Source organism: Tachyglossus aculeatus, chromosome 25, assembly GCF_015852505.1.
Source record: "Tachyglossus aculeatus isolate mTacAcu1 chromosome 25, mTacAcu1.pri, whole genome shotgun sequence".
In the NCBI taxonomy this organism is placed as follows: Eukaryota; Metazoa; Chordata; class Mammalia; order Monotremata; family Tachyglossidae; genus Tachyglossus; species Tachyglossus aculeatus.
This window is the reverse complement of record NC_052090.1, coordinates 17,132,489-17,156,796: the sequence shown is the minus strand read 5'-3', so window position 1 is coordinate 17,156,796 and position 24,308 is coordinate 17,132,489.

The window sequence follows — 24,308 nt, the reverse complement described above, 5'->3', positions numbered from 1 at the left end:
GCAAAAAAAGAGCCTTCGGTTATCATAGCAAGGAATGAACTTGGCTCTGAATGTTGTAATAAGTCTGTCGCTCTTTCCTATTCAAGGTAATGGCCTCATTATCTCCATGTCGAAAAGAACAACATGTCAGACTTTTTATTTGATAAACACAATATTCTGGGGTTTGCTTGGTACTTTTTGAAAAAGAAAACAGGAAACAATAAAATCGGTGGTACATCTACCATTAAAAGGATTGATACCAGTTGTAAAGCTGCTTTCTGTGTTACTAAGGGTTATGGTTATAACTGGGGATATTATAGTCCAGTGATGCTTGGGATACAGAGCTATAGTGTAATGAGCCTACAGAGTATAGACTCATATTTATGAATGGTAAAATAAGAAAATAAAATAAAAATGCAATCTTTCGGCATTCGCTGATGTTGAGAGTAACGCTACGTCCACGTCCATGCAGACGTCCACCACCTCCAGTTAAATATCTAGATCCAAGGGCTAAGCCTAGGAGCATGCCCTAATTCTCATTCTAGTTTGGAGCCTGGATCCATCATGTTGACTTTGAGAAATCACTTTTCTTCTCATCCTTAATTTCTCCATCAGTCAGCAGTGAATAACAATTAGCCGTGGTCTCAATTAATCAAATATTTCTGTTTTTTTAGACACTAGCACATTATCCCAATAGTCAAGCCAAAACATATACCCTTGCCCACTTGAAGCCGGATATTCCAGGTAAATTGTTGTTGGGTTTTGAGTTTGGGTGGTTTCTGTGTTTTACTTTAAATGTCTGAATAATTGAGTTCAAAGTGTACTTTTTAAGCCTGGACGACTATCTGGATAGTGTAGACCTAATCTCCAGGTTGAATGAAACGACAAAAATGTGTTTTTCACCAAGCATGCTTTCAAATCCATGAGTGTTCTTTAAGGTAAATTAATTGCACGTCTTTAGTTCATGTCCATGTTAAAATCATTTAAAAGCTACTCGATTTTGAAAATCCTTTTTTTAACGGACGTTTGAGGGCTTTTCTTCCTGGAAACAAAAGTTTTGCCAAGAGTAATGGAGACACTGAAAGGTTTAGTTGTAGCCTAACTCTCAGCTCAGAAGTTCTGAATGGATTCTGAAAGTGACCGAGTGAATTTCTCCTTCCCATCTCTCCCTAGGAGCTGGCCCATCTTCTTTCATTTTTGTGGTGGAGAGCTTCCGGCATAAACCTCTAGTTTAATCGCAATACTTATCGGTCCAGGTTCTCTCCTAGTGGGCTACCCTAAATCACCCAAGGAATATGACCACTGAAACTCTCATTAGAGTCCCCCTAAGTGCCAGGCAGACTTAAGATGCCTTATCTCTCCCCGCCCCCCATGAGCAGGGAAAAATCGAGCATGACATATTTTACTCTCCATTCTAAGATGACAGAGTAATCAATTAATCAATAGAATTTACTGAGCACTTACTGTGTGCAGAGCACTGTACTAAGCACTTGGGAAAGTACAATACAACAGAGTTGGCAGGTGTGACCCCTGCCCACAAGGAGCTTGCAGTCTGCATCGGGAGACAGGCAATAAAAATAGAGTTAGGGGAAGGTGTAGAGCATAAGAATATTTACCTAAGTACTGTGGGGCTGGCATTGCTTGGTACATAGTAAGCACTTTACAAATACCATCATTATTATTAGTAGTAGTTGTATCAAAGAGCTTAAGGGGTACACAGCCAGAGTAAGATGCTCTCCTCCAGAGAGACATTCAGGATAGGAGAGGCAGTTCTGAGGACAAATATCCATGAATCCAGACCCTCGCAGGCAAGTTATCCAAAGAAGCAAATGTCTCACAATGTATAGTATAAAGCAGGGGATCGTGAAGTTTTTTTGATTATAATACCAACTTCCCCACAGAGGAGTTAATAGTCAGTTAGCTAGAATTGATTCCTTCAAGCATCAGGGGAAGGGATCTCTATTATTTTTGCCACTAGCTGAGCAGGTAGCAGAACGAAGTGTTCTGTCAGGACAGCCAGGAAGCCAAGAGAAAACAATGCCTAATGCCTTGTCACCTAAACAGACATCCTGCTCTGATAGTCACATAAAATAAGATTCTCTGTGCAGTGTTTTGTTTATTCGGGTTACACGATGCCCATCAAATGCTCCAGGAAATTAGTTCCATTTGGTATGAGCCATGACTATTGTCCCTTTCTTACCAGTTTAGCCAACAGGGTTGGACACTTCATTAGCACTAGGATCATGGAACAAAGGGCCTGAGGCTCTTAACATGTGATTAAAATGCTGCTCCCTTTGACAGCCTGATCTTTGTGATATTGCCAACCCAGACCAACTGCCCCCTCCAAGACTTTCTTCAGGCACTTCCCATCATGATTCCCTCAAGTACAGGGAGAATGAAGGAAACTCTGTCCTCCTGTTCCAGTCAGTGACAAAAGTGCATCCTTCTGGCCCTGCTCTCGCTCGAGGGGAGAGAAAAGGAAGAACCAAATGGCTCTTCTTGAAACCAGAAACTGACCAAGACGGTTTTGTCTCCTGCGTCTGGAAGGGTAACTTAAATTTCCCCTGACATTTCAGTACGGAAACCGGGGAAGGCAGGAGAGGAGTGTTGGGGTAGGAGAGAGTCACTCTACCCATCTCCACAGTGGGTTGAAACAGCCAGTTCTTCAGTGTGACCATGTCTCTGTGGTCAACATCTTCCAACTTGGAGGATCTCAGTCCATTCACCACTAACCAGGAGCAGGAAGAAACCAGGGAATACCCCTTGGAAACTGAAGACTGTACCCAGTTAACCGCTCTCAATAAACTGTTTGGAGGAGAGTGAGACGATCATTCTTTTGGGGCTTGTTAAGTGAAATGGAGAAGTTAGTAAAATCTGACTCCTATGAATCTGCATCCAGTAAACTCCTTCATTTGAGTATGATCCCCATTATCCTCCCAACTCTGCAAGAGTCCTATTATAGACAGAACCTGGGGCTAAAACCAAGGTCTCAACTGAAGAGCCATGGGCTCCGGCTCTTGATTATCCCATACCCTTGAGAGGGAGATAGGACCATCCTGGGCATGTGGTGGCAGAGAAGAAATGAAAACTGCAGGAAACGGAGAGCCCCATTCCCCGCTTCACCAGGACCCCTCTGCTCCCATTCCTCCACCAAGTCAATAATCTCAATTGACCCCCATACCACCAAGCAGACAGTGAGTACTAGTATTAAAGGTGCAATCTGAAAGCTGTCTGGCATCCTAAATGGTGCCCTCCAAAACAGACCCCAAACTGGTAGGGGTGGGGAAAAAGGAAGGAGGACACATTTAGGATAGGGCCCTCAGGAGACCCAGAATAACGCTCAACAGAAGAGTCTTCAGAGTAAATTTCCACATTTTAGGCTTACATCTGCTTTGGCAGAAAGAAGCATTTCAGAGCATAGAGCCACAGCTTTGGTCTCTATTCTGCATTTTGGACTTTTAAAGAAACACTCAATCTAATTATAATAATGGCACTTTTAAGTACTAGGTGTCACATAGTGTGCTAAGCACTAGAGCAGATACAAGATCACCACGTAGAATACAGTCCCTATTCCACTTGGGCTCACAGTCCAAGAGGGAAGGAGACCACGTATTACATCCCCATTTTTCGGATGGGGGAACTGAGGCCCAGAGAAGCGACTTGCCCAAGGTCATACAACAGATCGGTGGCAGAGCAGGACTAGAATCCGGATCTCCTGAATACTAGTCCCATGCTCTTTCCACTAGGCCCCCTTGCTTTGCCAGGTATTTTATTCAAATATTTCAGATGAGGAAACTGTGGCACTGAGAGCTTAAGTGACTTGCCTAGGGTCACATAGCAGGCAAGCGACAAAGTCAGGATTAGAGCCTGGATCACCCAATTCCCAGATCCGGGGTCTTTCCACTGGGCCTCATTGCCTCCCTAACCAATCCATCTAGTGATTGAATTAGTAACTAGGAGAAGTCCCCTCACTCTGGCTCAGAAAGGGTGGAGTTGCGCCGACGGACAAGCTGAGGCTTAGGCATTGTAGGTATGACGTCTACAAAACCCAGGGTTTTGGTGAGGCAGGTGAAGCCCCCGAGGCAACTCCACAGATATCCAGCTAAGGGAGCGGGCGAGGGCAAGGAGATAACCAGCTGGGAAGAGGGCATTAAAAGCCGAAATGCTTTGCCACTACACTGACTCGTTCCTTAAACGGGCCCTCACTCCCTCCTTCAGAACTGCCAAACTTTTTGTGCTGGCCCCTAAAACTGGGGGGAGTTTTTTTCTTTCTTACCCCGAATGCTTCAAGTGTCCATTTAATGGCCCTCAAGAAACCTACAGGGAGCCTGAGTCCAGGCCCAAGGGAACCCCCCGCCCCACCCTGGACTACACAGAAAGGACAGCAGTCACAGCCGAAATGTGACTCTGCTCCATTCATTCAGTCATTCATTCAATCATATTGATGGAGCGCTTACTGTGTGCAGAGCACTGTACTAAGCGCTTGGAAAGTCCAATTCAGCGACAGAGAGACACAGTGGCTCGAGACCCTAACAGCGATAAGGGGAGAACCGTTAGGAAGGTGGAGGATTACGGCAGAGGACAGGACGTTCCGCGGAAAGTCGATCCGTGGAGTCTCTGTGAATGGGGAACAACTCGATGGCACTTCATTTATTTAATGGTATTGAGCCACAGAGAGAGGTATGGGGGCCAACGTTTTATTCCACTCCCAGGCTTGCCAGGACTCCTCAAGGTAATCTCAGCCCAGTCCCCACAGTGAAACAGCTGTAAGGAAGGCACTCTTTCTCTCTCTCTCTCTCTCTCTGGGATTTCTTGCCTCGCTCTGGCAACAGAGGAAGGATGTGCAATGAAACTTTACTTCTACTCACTAATCAATCCCTCCGGCAAAATTGATAGACAACGGAAAGTAGGCAGATGCTAATGATAGTTAATGAAATCCTAATTGAATAAAGGAACATGTTCTACGTCCTCTGAAAGTTCTTCACAATTCACCCTGCCTAGGGTGACTACCTCTTCATTATGCTGACTCACTTTGGCAACTCTCTGAGAGACCATATGACCAATCCTTCCCCCCAGACTATATTTTTTTTTAATTTAAATGTCTTCTTCCCTCCACACACATTATTATTTCCCTGATGGAATTTTTAACCTTAACACCCAATACTGGAACAACTGCAGATTTGAATTAATGTGTACTGCTAGTGTCTAGTAGGTATTTTATTACACCTTTCTTGACCATGTCTTTTCATCTTTACAAGTGCTCAAACTCAACTTCTTTTTGTTACGTAGTGTCTTAAGACTCAGAACAAAATCATTATTTTTGTTAGGGTTCCAAGAGCTTAAAATCCATCATACTTTCAGCGAGAAAAAAGAAAAAACAAAGTGAAACATACGGCTATGGAGTAAATTTTCTTTTCCTGAGGAGAAACAACTTGAATTGATCATTATTCTTGCTCCTGTCCTTTGACAGAAGTCCTTTACCCTTCATCATAGGCAAACAGGACCTCCAGTGACACAAATATTTTTTCAACTGTGAAAAAGTACAGTCTGGATGGGTAAAAAAAAATATTCCCTCTAAAAAGTGAAGACGAGACCTTAAACATCAGAAGGAGGCATCAAAGTTCAATTCAACACTAAACACTGCTGGCTTTTAAAATCACATGCTTAGTTTTTTTATTTCCTTTCAAGAATTACAATTCAATGAGCTTTTAAATGAGTCTCTGCCCAAGCCACAGATAAGACCTCAGCTCGAGGTTATTAAAGCATAAGCCTGTTTATGAAAGTTTTGGATTTCAGCTTATTGTGAGTGGTAAGGGTAATAAAGAAGTGGGGAAAAAAATCCTAACGCCATTCGGAGGAAATGAAAATTGCCAACTGGAAGACTTATAAATTACTTGAGTGATTGTCACCCACTGAAACAGTGTCATCGTAATAAAGTTGTCCCCATCTAACGTCTTAAGGATATCTCATTTCCCATTGGATTAGGCATAGAGACGTCTGAGGTGCTTTAGAATAAAATGCTGATTTACCCCTTTACCGACAAAGGCGAAACCATTCTTTCCCGCTCCCCGGCGATGACTGATAAAGTCGCGGCTCTCGGGCCGGGCCAGTCCCCCCAAGTTAGGGCCAAAGGAGAAGAGGGTGGCCAGGTCCAGGGTTGCAGGGGAGTGGCCATGTCTAAGACCAAGGTGAGGATAGGTGAGGGGGTGTTGGGGAGTGTCACTGCTGAGGAAATCCGTTACATTCTGGGCAAAGACACATTCATCTTTGGGAAGCCATCAAAAGGCAATTCTCCTTGGACATTCTGGCAGGCAGAGGGGTGGGACAAAGCCATTAAAAGCATGACTATCCTCCCTTTCCTCCTCCTCACCACTCAGGCCAGCAAGATGAATAACTGACACATTGGCCAAGATGTTCTTAGCAGTGATTAGGCCAGTTTAAGGTCCAAGGTGTGACCTTGGCCGAGTCACTTAACCTCTCTGTGCCTCAGTGGCCTCATCTGTAAAAGGGGGATGAAGACTGGGAGCCCTACGTGGGACAACCTGATCACCTTGTAAACCTCCCCAGCGCTTAGAACAGTGCTTGCACATAGTAAGCGCTTAACAAATACCAATATTATTATAGTCGTGTTGGTTTTTTGAGCACTAAACTGGGTGCAGAGCACTGTAGACAGTGCTTTGAAAGGGTACGCATGTGGGAATAAGATACGGTCCATGTCCTTTGGAAGGCTTGGAAGTCTGGAATGTAAGGGGAATAGAAAGGTGGAGATAAAATTGAAGGCTCGTTCCACTTTACTCGTATTATTTACTATTAGTATATATATTACATTTATTGGTATTCATCCATAAAAATGTAATAACACTAATAGGATGAAACAAATATTTCCTGTATTTAAAATCTGAGGTGTGGTCTGCCCTGCACAATTATTTGGGCATCTGATTTTAAAGGACTTATCTTAAACCAAGAGTCATCTGGATTTCAGAAGAATTTGGTGTTTTCGTTTTGGCCCAGGGCATTTTCATAAAAAAAATCACATACCGTGTTCAACTGAATTGTAGTTTTGGCACAATAAATTCAGAAACCCGGTTTTTGGATAAAATCTATCCTACTGCCTGCTCTGCAGGAACCACTATAGTTGATTTTGTTTACTGAGCAGGAAATGGCAATTATTCCATTGAGTCACAAAAATTTTTTTTTGGTTTATCTCTATCTCTGCCAGAAACTCATTACCAGCACAGACTTTGTCATATGGCTACAGAAAGTCGGGAACAATCTTTCGACCTTTTAGTCGTTGTGTTGGCTCGTTTCTGGCTTGAGGAAATGTGCAATTTCACTGAGTGATGTGGACTTTTCTCTTTCAGATAAACAAATAGGATGGAGTCCCTGGGTGTTAACTGATAAGCCACCCACGAGAAAATTCAGCCTTTCAAAATACTTCCCCATTGTTTGGGGCATGCAGAGCAGGCCTGAAGCAAGAATTTGATCATCATCATCATCATCATCAATCGTATTTATTGAGCGCTTACTATGTGCAGAGCACTTTACTAAGTACTTGGGAAGTACAAATTGGCAACATACAGAGACAGTCCCTACCCAACAGTGGGCTCACAGTCTAAAAGATGTTGGCAGAGGGACGTTTTTGCCCAAGTAGTCCCTTCGCTGTGTGAAATAATGGGGAGGGAGGCAGGAGAAGGTGAGGAGGACGCCGTCATCGTCATCATCGTTACTTAGGGACCCCTTCCTCATCCTTGGGCTTGCAGGGTGGTTCCAGATGTTTAACGCGTTACGGAGCAGTGAAAGTTGGGGGCAGTGGAAGTTGCCACGATGCTGGGAGGGACAACAGCGGGAGCGGGCTGGGCCTTCACTAATAAAAATCATTGTGGTATTTGTTGAGTGCTTACTGTGTTCCAGGTAAGAGGTAAAAGAAGCCCACCTCTATTATTTCCACTCCCTCAGACGTTTCTCACTGGGTTGTGTCAGATCAGTCTGCCCTGACAGGCTGACTGCAGTCTTATCCATCTTCACGCACATCACCTCATCTCTCAGGCAGTAGACAGCAGTGCTGCTGCAGGATACCAGCCCCCACCACTTTCCTTCAATCAGCGACCCACCCTCCCCCTGCCCAGTAATCTACATAGGAGTGGGCGGATGCTCCGACGGACATTTTCTATTTCCTGAACTAGAATCTGTCCTTGTATCTCTGCACACATGCACTGTGCATATCTACACACGCACACATAAACAAAATATCATCATCATCATCATCAATCGTATTTATTGAGCGCTTACTATGTGCAGAGCACTGTACTAAGTGCTTGGGAAGTACAAATTGGAACATATAGAGACAGTCCCTACAGTCCCAAAATATGTAGATTGTTTTCTAGTACTTCACCTGGGAGCCGGTCTTACAATTTGACTTTCAGTAGAATCTACAAATGATGCCAATGGAACTGTTCAGAAGCCAGTAATAATAATAATAATAATAATAATAATAATGGCATTTATTAAGCGCTTACTATGTGCAAAGCACTTTTCTAAGCGCTGGGGAGGTTACAGGGTGGTCAGGTTGTCCCACGGGGGGGGCCCACAGTCTTAATCTCCATTTTACAGATGAGGTAACTGAGGCACAGAGAAGTGAAGTGACTCGCCCAAAGTCACACAGCTGACAATTGGCGGAGCTGGGATTTGAACCCTTGACCTCTGACTCCAAAGCCACGGAGCCATGCTGCTTCTCTAATGTGGCATCTGTGGGAAGTTCACTGCATATGTATATGTGAGACTCGTGTGCGTGATTGCATGTTAAAAAAGAAGTCTACATATTACTATAATCTGAAATCAAGCAGCCATACTGTTACCTAAAAGTGAATTTAGCCATATAGTATTATGAATTGATTCCTTCTTTGGGGAAAAACATATCTTGTTTTCTTCTTACAATTAGCTATAAAGCACTCAATCGTCTTTCCTCCTCCCACCTCACCTCCCTGCTCTTCTACTAAAACCCAGTGAATTTAACCATATAGTATTACAAATTGATTCCTTCTTTGGGGAAAAGAATCTTGTTTCCTTCTTACAATTAGCTATAAAGCACTCAGTCGTCTTTCCTCCTCCTACCTCACCTCCCTGCTCTTCTACTAAAAGCCAGTGAATTTAACCATACAGTATTACGAATTGAATCCTTCTTTGGGGGAAAAAAATCTCATTTTCTTCTTACAATTAGCTAAAAAAGCACTCAATCGTCTTTCCTCCTCCCACCTCACCTCCCTGCTCATCTACTAAAACCCAGTGAATTTAACCATATAGTATTACGAATTGATTCCTTCTTTGGGGAAAAGAAATCTTGTTTTCTTCTTACAATTAGCTACAAAGCGCTCGATCGTCTTTCCTCCTCCTACCTCACCTCCCTACTCTTCGATTAAAACCCAGTCCGTGTGCTTTGCTACTCTTGTGCCAACCTACTCTCTGTACCTCGATCTCATCTATCTCATGGACAAACTCTTGCCCAAATCTTCCCTTTGGACTGGAATTCCCTCCCGCTTCATATACGACAGACCACCACTCTCCCCACCCTCAAAGCCATATTAACATCATGTCTCCTCTAAGACGCCTTCCCCGGCTAAGCCCTCCTTTCCCCTACTCCCTCTCCCTTCTGCGTCACCCTCGCACTTGGGATTTGTACTCTTTAAGCACTTGATATCCAGCCCACCCTCAGCACTTATGTACAAATCCGTCACGTCTTTAATTGTCTACCTCACCCCTCTAGACTGAAAGCTCTTTGTGGGCGGGAAACGTGCCTTCCACTCTGTTGCATTGTACTCTCCCAATCGCTTAGTACAATGTTCCATCCAAAATAAGAGCTCAATTAATACCACTGATTGAAGGACTGATTTTGTAGCCAAAAGAAAAAGCAAGGGAAGTGATTTAAATGGGTAAACTTCCACACTCATAATTGCCCTACACAAAAAATACACGGCACCAACCAGATCGGATAGATCACTACAGGACTTTTATTGATTCGTTCAGTCTGAGCAAAGCGCAGTGCTCCTATCTAGGATTTCCTTGAATTTTATAAAGTCGCCAGAGTTCACAGTACAAATCCCTCAGTATAATAATTACACCCGAACTAGAAGGAATCTAAGCTGTATTCTGTTTTCCCAGTGAATTAATTACAACATATTTCCAATGGATTAATCTGGTGATCATAGGTGGGGAACGTGATGCCTGGCATTCATTTAGTAATTTAGTGCAAACTGGCACTGCTGAGACCCCAAAAAGACAGTTTAATACCTTCTGCTTGCAGATTAGCTGATTTGAATATAACCATTCTTCACTGACCCTGACAACTCACTAGGAGATTACACACCACAGTCTTTAACCCTTTCAAGGCTTCATTAAGGCAGTCTCCAGGCTTCCCCCGTACCTTGACGGTGCCCATGAACCCACCCCCAGAGTCAGTTTTACTACAGGTGGATATACCCAGTTGTCAATCCAGGCCTTGGCTCTGGACATTTCATGAGGGGAAGGTTAGTTTGGGAAGGAGATAACCAAAGCACCTCTGTTGCAAACCATCAATCTTGATAAACAGTAGTCCAAAGCTGAATTTATTTGATATGATCGCCCTGGCTGAAGAGAGTCGGAATAGTCCGCGCAAATGGAAAAAAACAGCTTATCTGAAGAAGAGTTTCAAACTGGTTCCAGTTGAGTAAACGGGTCAGATGCATCAGGAAGCAGCATGGCCTAGTGGAAAGAGCACAGCCAGGGAGTCAGAGGACCCGCGTTCGAATTCCGGCTCTGCCACTCGTTTGCTGTTTAACTTTGGGCAAGTCACTTAACTTCTCTGTGTCTCAGTTCTCCTGTTCTCCTTTCTACTGTGAGCCCCATGCAGGACAAGGACTGTGTACGCCAGTGCTTAGAACAGTGTTTGACATATAGTAAAATCTTAACCAACACCATTAAATAAAATGCATTTAGTCTCCATCTCCTTTCCTATGAATCATCAACCTCACCGTGGCCGGAGAGTTTGCATACGCCAATCATCATCATCATCATCATCATCATCAATCGTATTTATTGAGCGCTGACTGTGTGCAGAGCACTGTACTAAGCGCTTGGGAAGTACAAATTGGCAACATATAGAGACAGCCCCTACCCAACAGTGGGCTCACAGTCTAAAAGCCAATGAAGCTTAGAGCTATGCCACTGAGAGATACTCTCTTGTCAGGGTTACCCATAATGGAAAGCTCTAAGCCAAAGCGTCAGACAGAGTTTATTTCCCTGTGCGGGGCAGCGGCGGCATGGAAAAGAGTCAAAGGTGAATGATCAAGTGATCAAAGTGTTGAGCAGAGACCCAGACAACTGAGACTTAAGTTTTGACTGCAAAAAAGAAGGCAATGGTAAACCACTTCTGCGTTTTTACCATGAAAACTCTATGGATAGAGACTCCATAAAGTCGCTATGAATAGGACACGACTTCATAATAATAATGATGGCATTTCTTAAGTGCTTACTATGTGTGACACACTGTTCTAATAGCTGGGGTGGATACAAAGTGATCAGGTTGTGAACCACGGGGGGGTTCACAGTCTTCATCCTCATATTCCAGATGAGGTAACTGAGGCCCAGAGAAGTGAAGCGACTTGTCCAAAGTCACACAGCTGACAAGTGGTGGAGCTGGGATTAGAACCCATGACCTCTGACTCCCAAGCCCGGGCTCTTTCCACTGAGCCACGCTGCTTCTCTTGATGCCGTTGGAAGAGGAATTCTCAATTTAATCCCATTACCCATTCATTAGCATTCTCTGAGTATATTTTTCACCAAGCATTCTTACCCCAACGCAGGCAAAGGTAACAGTTGCTCCCGACTTTGTTAACTGAAGCACCGTGGCTCAGTGGAAAGAGCCCAGGCTCCAGCGCTTAGAACAGTGCTTTGTACATAGTATGCGCTTAATAAATGCCATCGTTATTATTATTATTATTATTGGGAGTCGGAGGTCCCGGGTTCAAATCCCACTCCGCCACCTGTCAGCTGTGCGACTTTGGGCAAGCCACTTCACTTCTCTGGGCCTCGGTTCCCTCATCTGGAAAATGGGGATTAAGACTGTGAGCTCCCCTGTGGGACAACCTGATCACCTTGTATCCTCCCCGGCGTTTAGAACAGTGCCTTGCACATAGTAAGAGTTTAACAAATGCCATCATCATTATTATTATTATTAATCTCTGGGCCTCAGTTCCCTCATCTGGAAAATTCATTCATTCATTCACTCAATCGTATTTATTGAGCGCTTACTGTGTGCACAGCACTGTACTAAGCACTTGGGAAGTACAAGTTGGCAACATACAGAGACGGTCCCTACCCAATAACGGGCTCACAGTCTAGAAGGGGGAGACAGACAACAAAACAAAACATATTAACAAAATAAAATAAATAGAATAAATATGTACAAATAAAATCAATAAATAGAGTAATAAATACGTACAAACATATATACACATATACAGGTGCTGTGGGGAGGGGAAGGAGGTAAGGTGGGGGGGATGGGGAGGGGGATGAAGACTGGGAGCCCCCCGTGGGACAACCTGATCACCTTGTAACCTCCCCGGCGCTTAGAACAGTGCTTTGCACATAGTAAGCGCTTAATAAATGCCATTTTTTAAAAAAAACCAAATGCCCACATGAGAGGTGGGCACCCTGGGGATGGGGAATGCCAATCTCTAGAGCATTCAAGCAATAACTAAGAGCAGCCACTTGGAAGCGGAAAAACCCCCGGGGGAGAATCCCCTTTTTTCCAAGTGCGAGAGACAGACTACCTGCAGAGCCCAGCCCACACATCAGCTATTTTGCAATCAATCAATCAATCAATCGTATTTATTGAGCGCTTACTATGTGCAGAGCACTGTACTAAGCGCTTGGGAAGTACAAATTGGCAACACATAGAGTCAGTCCCTACCCAACAGTGGGCTCACAGTCTAAAAATCCTACTGCACCTAGAAATGTTGCACACAGTAAGCGCTCAGTAAATACAATTGAATGAATGAATGAATGAAATGCTGATTGGCTATCGGAAACTCACGGCGTTACGGTTCTTGTTGCCAAACACTATAAAAATCACATCAAGAGCCAGCAAAAACCTATTAGTAACCATTGGCACCTGCCCTCCGAAGATCAGCTGCTCTAAGGGGCTGAAATAGTCCATTGGTAAAATGGTTTGTCTTTGTCTTTGTAAAACTGTCCCAAGTAAATGCCTTTCTGAAGACCCAAAGATCGTTCCAGTCTGTGGCAAATGTGCTGCCCTGATCCACGGTCATTGAAGCTTTCGCAGCTGCTGCTTATCCATTTGATTTTAGTTTGTGAAATATCCAGATTTGGAATGTGGGCTGGTGGCAGGGATCTTCAAATGAAACTAGTAGTAGTCGTAGTAGTAGTAGCATTTACTAGTAGTATTACTACTAGTAGTAGATACTACTAGCATTTAGTGGTACTAATAGTAGTAGTAAATACTAGTAGTATTTTTTGACCACTTACTAAGTGCTTGGGAAGTAGGAAACAAGCAAAATCCCCTGCCCAAAAAGAACTCACACTCTAAGGAGGAAACGGGCATAAAATAATCAACAAACAGTCTCATCAAAATACATAATGTAATATACAATTACAGAACTATACATACATTCATTCATTCATTCAATCGTATTTATTGAGCACTTACTGTGTGCAGAGCACTGTTCTAAGCGCTTGGGAAGTCCAGGTTGGCACAATATAGAGACGGTCCCTACCCAACAACGGGCTCACAGTCTAGAAGATGGGCTCCCAATCTAGAAGACTAGTCTAGCACAAACATAGGTGCTGAGGATAAGTATAAGAGATTACGTAAGTGCCAAAAATGGCCAGGGCATCTATATGACCTGGGAAGCTGGAAATTAACCAGAGAAGACAAGTTAGAAGAGATGGGCTTTCAAGAGAGCTTTGTCCGATGGATTTGGGGGTGAGGATGGTGGGGGGTAGTTTCAAGCTGGGAGCACAGACTGAGAGATGGGATGGAGGCAGGAGAATGAAGAGTGAGGTACATTTAGACGTTCGGCTTGAGGGGAGAGAAGAGAGCAGGCTGGAGAAAAGTGGGTGAAGAGAGTAGATTAAGGTGGGGGGAGTGGATGGAGAGCTTGAAGCCGACAGCGAGGAGTTTCTGCTTGACGCAGAAGGGCGCAGGGAGGCAATGGAGTCTATCAAGGAGCACATAGGTGAGCCCCTGTTTTGGGGAAACGTTTTTCTCAAGTGCCAATGTTGAGGAGCTGAACAGTACAGAGATTTGTGTCGCTGTAGCACAAACAGAAGAAGGTCCAGGACTCTCAAGCCCTTTGCTCTGGTGATGCCTGAAATTCTAGACAGAGCTTATAAACCTACAGATGGACCTGATGCTGTTTCCTCAGAACGTTCACTTTCTCTTTCTTTCACCTGCAGTCTCTCATAAGAGAGAAGGTCCTCATCAAGAGACAAAAACCACAAGATGAATTTCATTTTAAAGAGCAATTCCCTAATAATAATAATAATAATAATGGCATTTATTAAGCGCTTACTATGTGCAAAGCATGTCTTGCTTAGAGAAAGTGCAACTTGAAAGATAGAGAGTGCGGTCTTAGAACTGAAAAAACAACAAAAAAAGCCCACTGTAAAGTCATTTTGGGAATGTCAAAGGCAGAATCCCCTTGTAATGCAGAGCACAATGAGGGGAGAGTTCACTGCTCCCACAACAAAGCCAAGATCAGGAAGGGGTTTTAAAGTCAGACAATAGCCTGCTGCTGGAATGTATCGACTTAATGAGCAGAACAGAAATGATGCTCACCAGGAGGCACAGGGAAACTTTCAGAACTGAATCATAGCCTGGGAAGAGTGATAAGAACCAGAAAGTTTCAAAAGGACTAAGATTTAATAAAGATGAACGGTGCGTGGAGGGCGCCTTCAATCTGAGGGTTAATTAACGGTCATGGTGTTTCCAGCGAGGTCGTAATTTCAATTCTGTTCTTCCAGGAGAGTGAAAAGGCACTCTGAAAGGCAAATTACCTCCAGGAAGATCCCGGGCCCCGCTTTCACCCTGTTCTCAAACGTAACTCACCCCCGTTACTGCAGGTGACTTCCACTCTGCCGGAAGGCTGGGACCGCTACCTTACACTGACTCCTTCCTTAGTTCTTTTTTCTCTCCAGCTCCTGACCCCACCGTACTTACCGATAGCGAGGTCAGGTGCTTATCACTTTGCTTTTTTAAGAGGCAGTAGAGAGATTATCCCACAACTCTGTCACGTATCAGTCATCACCCGGGCACTGAAGTGCAGGGAATGAGGATGAACAAATCACTTAAGTCAATCCATCCTGGGTGTAGTTTTCCTTAAGAAAATGGGTAGGAGAGGTAACAGCAGTTGGACCAGGCAACCAACAGTCCCCAGCATGGACTGTCCACTGCCCTAGGTGCCAAGGGAGTTTCAGAGGAAGAACAGATACCTTTTTTAACTCCTCCCAAGGCAACCCGCTAGCTGTACCTTGATCTCAATTCTCCCATCCCCATCCCTTCACTCACAACGTTTCCCCCGGCTTGGAATTCCCTCTCCACCACACATCAGAAAGACCACAGCTCTCCCCACATTCAAATCCTTTCTAAAACCCAATTCCTCCAACCGGCTTTCCCTGATTAATTTCCCAGAACACCATGCCATATCAACCCTTCAGCTTACTCCAGCACTTACGAGCTTATTTACCCCCATCCTCTGCACTTCTGAACATACATCTGCTAAAATGTATTTTTATCCTCTCTAGTTGCAAACATTTTTGTGTTTTTCTCCCCGATTCGAGCTTGGTTGTAGTACCTATTAAGCTTTTACTCTGTGCAGAGCACGGGACTGAGTGCCGGAAGAGAATACAAAGGTAGGAATTAGACATGGTCCTAAGAACTTCTTGGGGATAGGAAACGTGTTCCTTCATTATTCTGTACTTCCCAAGCACCTAGTACAGTGGACCATACCAAGCGAGTGCTCAGAAAAAGGTCCTGCTACTAAAACTACTGAAGATATCTACAAACTGAATGAGGGAGAATGACTAAATATCAATACACACTAGGAAAAAGGACACATTAAACAAGTGACAGAAACCACAAGACTTATAGGGCAGGTGAAAAATATAAGCGATGAACTATTTGTTGTCCAAAAAATTCCATATACTGAAGGTTTATAGTAGTGATGAGCCATTTCTGTGGTAATCTCGGAGAGTTTCCAGGAAGTGTGATTTGTAGTAGCTCCTTTAAGGAGACAAGGGACATGGAATGGCCGTTCCAAGGAAGGGAACTAAATATAAATGCTTGGTAGTTGGGGTTTGAGGAGGAAGGGAACAGTTCAGACTTGAGAGTGTTTAAGTTGGGTACAAAGAGAGATAAGTCTTACAAATATAGAGGGGGAAGTCTAATGGACTGGCTAGAAGGTGGGGATTGTGTGTTTACCTACTATTGATTGACTGCTTGGGTGAAGGGTGAAGAACATTTGCAGAAAAAGAAGGTCGTTTTAGGAACTCATTACTGTTCATTTTATTCTGCTGCCTTGCCAGAGTAGATGTAGTTACGGTATTTAAGGAGCACATGAGTTCAGTGCACTTGGGAAAGCACAACTGATACACAAGACACATTTCCTAACAAGGAACTTAAATTCCAAGAGGGGGAACAGACAGAAATTATTTATAAGACCTGCAATCAGAATAGATTGAACGTTCAAATGCAGGCATTTGTATAATTGCAGATGTTAAGTATATATAAATAAGTGCCTAAGTATAAGAGATGGATAATGGTCTGCTATGAATTCATGGATGATTCAAAGATGCCTCCTGTTTTCCCTCACATCTCTAATCTTTGCATCTGCTCCTGCAGATTACAGCAACGGAGGGCAATCAACGAGACTCTCAGTTAACTCTGTGCAATCGGCCCTAGGCCTTGAGGAGAAAACAAGCTTGATGGCCAAGCTCAAAGTAAGGCAGATTTCTGGCCCCTCAGACCAAGAATTTGCGGAAAGAGTGAAGCAAAGGGGTGCACGAACTACTGTTTCCGGATAATCAAGACCCCCCAATAATCTACTTTTTCCAATCAATCAGTGGCATTTATGGAGCGCTTGCTTAGGGGACTGTGAGCCCGTTGTTGGGGAGGGACCATCTCTGTAAGTTGCCGGCTTGTACTTGCCAAGCGCCTAGTACAGTGCTCTGCACACAGTAAGCTCTCAATAAATACGATCGAATGAATACACGGCTTGGGAGAGTACCATACAACAGCGTTGGTTAGATATGTTCCCAGCTCACACAGAGCTTACGGTTTAGATAAGGAGGCAGACATTTAAATAAGTAAGTTACAGATATGTACATAAGTGCTGCGGATCTGGGGGTGAGGTACAAATCCCAAGTGCAAGGGTGGCACGGAAGGGAGAGGGAGAAGGGAAAATGAGGGCTTTAATCAGGGAAGGCCTCATAGAGGAGATGTGATTTTAATAAGACTTTGAAGATGGGGAGACTGAGACCTTTTCAATGGTCCAGACTCCTGAAGGTTATGTCTCCGTGACGGAGCAGTCTTGATGCAAATCAGGAGAGCCATCTGGTGTTTTAGCAAGAACTGGGTAATTAGCAAATGCAAGGTCTTCTGTATTTGTGAGTGATTCCCGTCGAGTATTTTGGATTCACTGAGATACAGAGATTGAATCGGTGCAAATTCATTTCTGCGCTACACCTGGGAAAGTGTTCAGAAACAGATAACAACAGCGAAGGCAGATGACTGAGCTCTTAACTGGGTCGGATTAAAGCTAAAACAGTAACGGACCTTTGCGTTTAGGTAAACCAACATGGGCTCTGTCTAATCATCCAAACTACCGTAGAATCTGAACACCCAAACAAGTGTACAGGAAGCACAACCACTCTGAGTCTAACAGAGCCACAGATATCTGGTTGAGGCCCTCTCTGTATCCCTCATAGGTATACCCTTAAAAGCACACTGGCAGCCAATGCAGATTTAAGCTAAGAAGGAACGGGTTCAGTTTGGCTCACATTTTTAAAATTAACAAATGAGAAGGAGGTGGGGGGGCTGAGGGGGCAAGGAGAATGACAATTTCTTCCCCTGAACAAAGAATCGCTGAAAGCTGAGTAGGAGGATTAGTGACAACAATATGATGTCTTTCAACTTGCGCAAAATTGGTATTGGCAAACCCAGGAGAAGAGTTGAAATAAGATAAATTGGGTCTATCAAGATCTGACAAATCACTGAGTATTTGCTAATGAGCAAAGTCATTTTCCTTTCACTTTTTCTTATTTTTGAAATCACAAAATACTTCCAGAAAACTCCAAGTCTATTTTTTTCTTATAAAAATAACCCTGTAGATTGCTCCTACAGTGGCAGGGTATCTGACATTCATAAGAAGCTCACACTCTAAAATAAGCAGCAGCTGCTTCTCATGCTTGATCCTGGAAAAGTTTTACAGAACTTTCTTCTTGATGAGTTTCAGTGCAGGAAAGATGGGGGGGTGCTACAGTATCCTACTAACCGAGAGTTTTTAAGAAATCAAGTACACCAAAGTATGGTGGACAGCACTGAGGCCAAGCTACGAATGTGCGGACTTGAATACCTTCCTCAATCAACATTACATTTACAAAAAAATAATGGTATTTAAGCGCTTACTATGTGCCAGGCACTGTCCTAAGGCAGATACAAGATAATCGGGTTGGACACAGTCCCTGTCCCACATCGGGCTCACAGTCTTGATCCCCATTTAACCGACGAAGAAACTGAGGCCCAGAGAAGTGAAGTGACTTCCCAAGGTCACACAGCAGACAGAGGCAGAGTGGGGATTAGAACGCATGACCTTCTGAATCCCAGGCCAGTGCTCTCTCCGCTGTGCCATACTGCTTCCACTAGGCCATTCGCTCTGGATTAAAACAGAATAGGCAGAGTTATCAACAAAAGTATTACAAGTGGACAGCAGAAGAGTGGAAAAGCTCATCAGAGAGGTTAAGCAACTTGCCCAGGATCACAGAACAGGGACCACATGAACCATATGAGAAGCAGCGTGGCTCAGTGGAAAGAGCATAGGCTTTGGAGTCAGAAGTCATGGGTTCGAATCCTGCTCCACCACATATATATATATATATATATATATATATATATATATATATATGATGGCATTTGTTAAGCACTTACTATGTGCAAAGCACTGTTCTAAGCCCTGGGGAGGACACAAGGTGATCAGGTTGTCCCACCGGGGGCTCACAGTCTTAATCCGCATTTTACAGATGAGGTAACTGAGGCTCAGAGAAGTTAAGCGACTTGCCCAAAGTCACACAACTGACAAGCAGTGGATCCGGGATTTGAACCCATGATCTCTGACTCCCAAGCCCATGCTCTTTCCACTGAGCCACGCTGCTTCTCTATGTCTGCTGTGTGACCTCGGGCAAGTCACTTAACTTCTCTGAGCCTCAGTTCCCTCATCTGTAAAATGGGGATGAAGACTGTGAGCCCCACATGGGACAACCTGATCACCTTCTAAACCCCCCCAGCGCTTAGAACAGTGCTTTGCACATAGTAAGCGCTTAACAAATGCCATCATTATTATCATTATTTACAACTACCACAAATCCATGCCAAGACTGAGGAGGAAGTGTCAAATCCTCTCACCTTTATTCTCAGTCCCTCATCCAGGTACGAGGCCCAACTGATTCAAAGTAATATAGTGTTAGGGAGGTATGTTTTGTGGAAAGAGGCAACACTGCTCAGGGCCTACCACCTTAGGTGGGATTTGAACCCGAGACAAAGCTTTCCTCCCACTTAACCGTGATACCACACAGAGCTGACCGGATCTGCCTCTCAATATCAGTTCCTGAGTGGGTCACCACCACCACCACCCACGCCCATATGACCTTAGGGCCAAGGGATAGGACTCTAAGGGCTAAACAGCGTTTCCCAAACCAAAATTTGTATACACAATGATGTTGGAACACCTGGGCAGCACTGCCACTTCACTCCCCTCCCACTAAAACCCGGCCCACGTACTTCGCTCTTCTAATACCAATTCACTGCCTCACCTGGCCGTCCAACCCCTGCTTACATCCACCTTCCTGCCTGGAAGTCATTCTCCCTACATATCCCACAGACCGGCGTTCTCCCTATCTTCAAAGCCCTACTGAAATTATACTTCCTCCAGGAAGCCTTTCTGGACTAAACTCCCATCCCTCTACCGACTTTCCCTCCCTACTGACTCTCTCATGCACTTAATCCCACCCCCAAAGCACTGAGTTACTCCCCTTAATCCCCAACCCCACAGCATTTATGTATGTATCCTTATACTCGGGCGCTTCAGAAGCCTTCCCCTACCACTAATTGATTTTAATTCCTGTCTTCTCCTTTAGGCATTAATCAATCAATCAATCAATCGTATTTATTGAGCGCTTACTATGTGCAGAGCACTGTACTAAGCGCTTGGGAAGTACAAATTGGCATCACATAGAGACAGTCCCTACCCAACAGTGGGCTCACAGTCTAAAAGGGGGAGACAGAGAACAGAACCAAACATACCAACAAAATAAAATAAAATAAGTAGGATAGAAATGTACAAGTAAAATAAATAAATAAATAAATAAATAGAGTAATAAATATGTACAACCATATATACATATATACAGGTGCTGTGGGGAAGGGAAGGAGGTAAGACGGGGGGATGGAGAGGGGGACGAGGCGGAGAGGAAAGAAGGGGCTCAGTCTGGGAAGGCCTCCTGGAGGAGGTGAGCTCTCAGCAGGGCTCCATTTCATTAAGCTCCTTGAGAGCAGGGATTGCGTCTATCAACTGTATCGTACCTGTATTGTACGGTCCCAAGAGCTCAGTACAGTGCTCTGCATACAGTAAGCATTCAAATGCTACCGGTTGATCAGTCTGACAGCGATTGCTCATTTTAGAAAGGTCGCTAGTAAGATAGCCCTTCTGACTCTGGCCTTTCGGCTTGCCTCCCTTCCTTCCTCTTCAATGCTGTCATCTCATTTTAAATGGTCCCAGATCCAGTTAATAAGCTAGATAATGGTCCTGGGAGCAAAGGGTGAGTTTTCCTTCCTCCCCAGCTCTGCTTTTCATCCTCATTATCTCCCAATCTCTCCAACTCCTCTTCTCTGCCAGCCAGGAAGCTTTAGAAATTTGTAAGAAAAAAAAAGGCAGAAAAAATTGTCATCCTCTACATATGAAACGCATAATACTGAGTACTTGTCCATACCGTTTTAATCTGCCATTCCATATGAATGATCACACCAGAGTTTCTGACTTTTAAAGAACAGTACTAAAGTCAGGGACCATATCTTTATTTAAGTAACCTTCCAACAGCAACCTCTCTATTTTCCATGGGTAATGGAGAACAGAGATAATTTGGTAACTGAAATCCAGATAATCCACAAACTTCATTTTAGCCAAGCCAAAACCTCCATAAAACCTTTACCCAGTTTGCTTTGGCACTTCTAGGAACTCAACTCTTGACTAAAAGACAGTTGACTGCATTTTTCTTTAAGCATGTTGTCTCTACTACTGAGCTCTGTGGGAGGGACTTGGTAAATATTCATTGAGAAGAACAGTAAGGCTTTCTGCTGAAGGATTCATGGAAAAAAACTCCAGAACTTCAGTTAACTGGGGAGATAAACACACCCTATGTGCTCTATAGATGAAAACAGATCCTCAGGAGAGTGACACCTAAGCTAGGAACATATAAGTGGATAGAGGAGATAAATTTTCCACCTTTTTCAGGCCTTGAAAATTCAGCTAACGACAAAGCAAATGAGGCACAGATGGAATTAGAAATTGTAAAATTAACCTTTCAAATAGGAGTGAAGGAAAAGGATTTTTTTTCACATAAGCATCCTCCTTTGAAGGACAGAAGTTGTGTCATAAGGAAGGTTTTTCAATGTGTTTTTTTTTTCTTCTGTCTGTTCTTTAACTAAAGTTGTGCATGTGCTCAGAGAAGTTCCAGGTATTGAATACCTCTGAGCTCACTCAGTTAGTGGGAGAGCAGGTGTTGAGCTTTTCGAGCATTATTCACAGTCATTAAAATATCACTAGAAAATTTCTGGACGGCAGGGCGATGGCCGTTAGTGATGCCTGTCTGATCAAAATGACAGGCATCCGTGGCGGCTGTCACAGCCAGGCGCCGGGCCACCGGGCCACCGGGCCCCAGCCTGTCTCGGGAGCTGGCTTCGGAGTCAAAGTCAAGTTGATGGAAGGAAAACAATTATTATTTTGGTATGAGGTGAGGCGAGTAGGCTGTCCTACCCCCACCTGAGACCCCGGAGAGGTCCCAACACCTCCCATCCACGGTAGTTTCTGCTCACACATGAAGGACCCAAGTTCCCCAAGCAAGTTCAGGAATTGCCCGCATGAAGTGTTCGCAAAAGGAAATTTTAGAAAACTGACTTATGGGCAAGATTCTCAAGTCACCCAGAACGATCATTTTACTTAGCTACTCATAAGATAGATTCTTGACTGTGGATACGCTGTTTTACAAGAAGTTAGTTTATCTCCAATAATAAGGGTGGTATTTGTTAAGCGCACACTGTGTGCCAAGCACTGTTCAAAGCACTGGGGGGGAATACAAGGTGATCAAGGTTGTCCCACATGGGGCTCACAGTCTTCATCCCCATTTTATAGATGAGGGAACTGAGGCCCAGAGAAGTTGTGACTTGCCCAAGGTCACACAGCCTAACAAGTGGCAGAGCTCAAATTCAAACCCATGACCTCTGACTCCCAAGCCTGTGCTCTTTCCACTGAGCCACGCTGACTTTTACTGTACTGCACCTAAGAATAAACAAGGTTTGAGGAGGTATGGGTATTTTTTTAAGCATATATAAATTATCTGTTGGACACAATAATAATATTTGTTAAATGCTTTTTACGTGCTAGGTACTGAACTAAGTGCCGGCTTATATACAAGATAATCAGGTCAGACACAGACTCTGTCTCATACAAGGCTTATGATCTAAGCGAGAGAGAGAGCGGTTATTTAATCACCTATTTACGGATGAGGAATCCAAGGCCCAGAGAGGTTAAATGACTTCCGCAAGGTCACACGACAGGCCGGTGGCAGAGCGAGATTAGAACCCAGGACCCCTGGATCCCAGGCCAGTTCTCCTTCCACTAGCCGTGCTTTACTTTAGAAGCATATTTACTTCACTCTACTTTGGAAGCATATTTATTTGAAACGTCTCTGGAGTCAGCAGGATTTTTACTTTCAAAAATCGAGACAGGAACATCAAATGTACTTAAGCTGGTATATCCTCTGTCTGAGTCAGTTGCTTTTCTTCTGGAAAATAGTAGGTGTGAAAATTAACTATTGATATACAGTGCTTCAGTACAATATGGAAAGTTGTGTCAAACTGCTTCGGATCTGTGAACTTCAAATGTACTTAAGCTAGTATATCCTCTGTCTGAGTCGGTTGCTTTTCTTCAGTAAAATAGTAGGTGTGAAAATAAACTATTGATATATAGTGCTTCAGTACAACATGGAAAGTTCTGTCAAATTGCTTCGTACCTGTGAACTTTAAATGTACTTAAGCTAGTATATCCTCTGTCTGAGTCGGTTGCTTTTCTTCAGGAAAATAGTAGGTGTGAAAATAAACTATTGACATGCAGTGCTTCAGTACAATATGGAAAGTTGTGTCAAATTGCTTCGTATCGGTGAACTTCAAATGTACTTAAGCTAGTATATCCTCTGTCTGAGTCGGTTGCTTTTCTTCAGGAAAATAGTAGGTGTGAAAATAAACTATTGACATGCAGTGCTTCAGTACAATATGGAAAGTTGTGTCAAATTGCTCCGTATCGGTGAACTTCAAATGTACTTAAGCTAGTATATCCTCTGTCTGAGTCGGTTGCTTTTCTTTAGGAAAATAGTAGGTGTGAAAATAAACTATTGATATACAGTGCTTCAGTACAATATGGAAAGTTGTGTCAAATTACTTTGTCTCAGCACAATGCTTGGCACATAGTAAGCGCTATCATTGTTATTATATACTTAACTTTCTACACCGCATGTTAAAGGAAAGTTGCACTGCAGTAATCATAGAAGAGCTACCAAAAGTCATCGTTGTAAAGCGTGTTGAAAGACGCAGCTGAAAAGTGCTCTTCTGAGTCCACCCTCTCCGATGCCCAAGGTTTCAGTGGCAGGTCCCATCCCCTCCAGGAATTCCGGGGACTCCAGAGAGAGGCACGCGTCACCCACTTGAGATGTGAAGACGAGTCAGAGGAACTCCTTGGGCACTCCAATGGCCTGCACCCAATAGCCAGCATACCCGAGCTCCTGTCCAGAAGTGG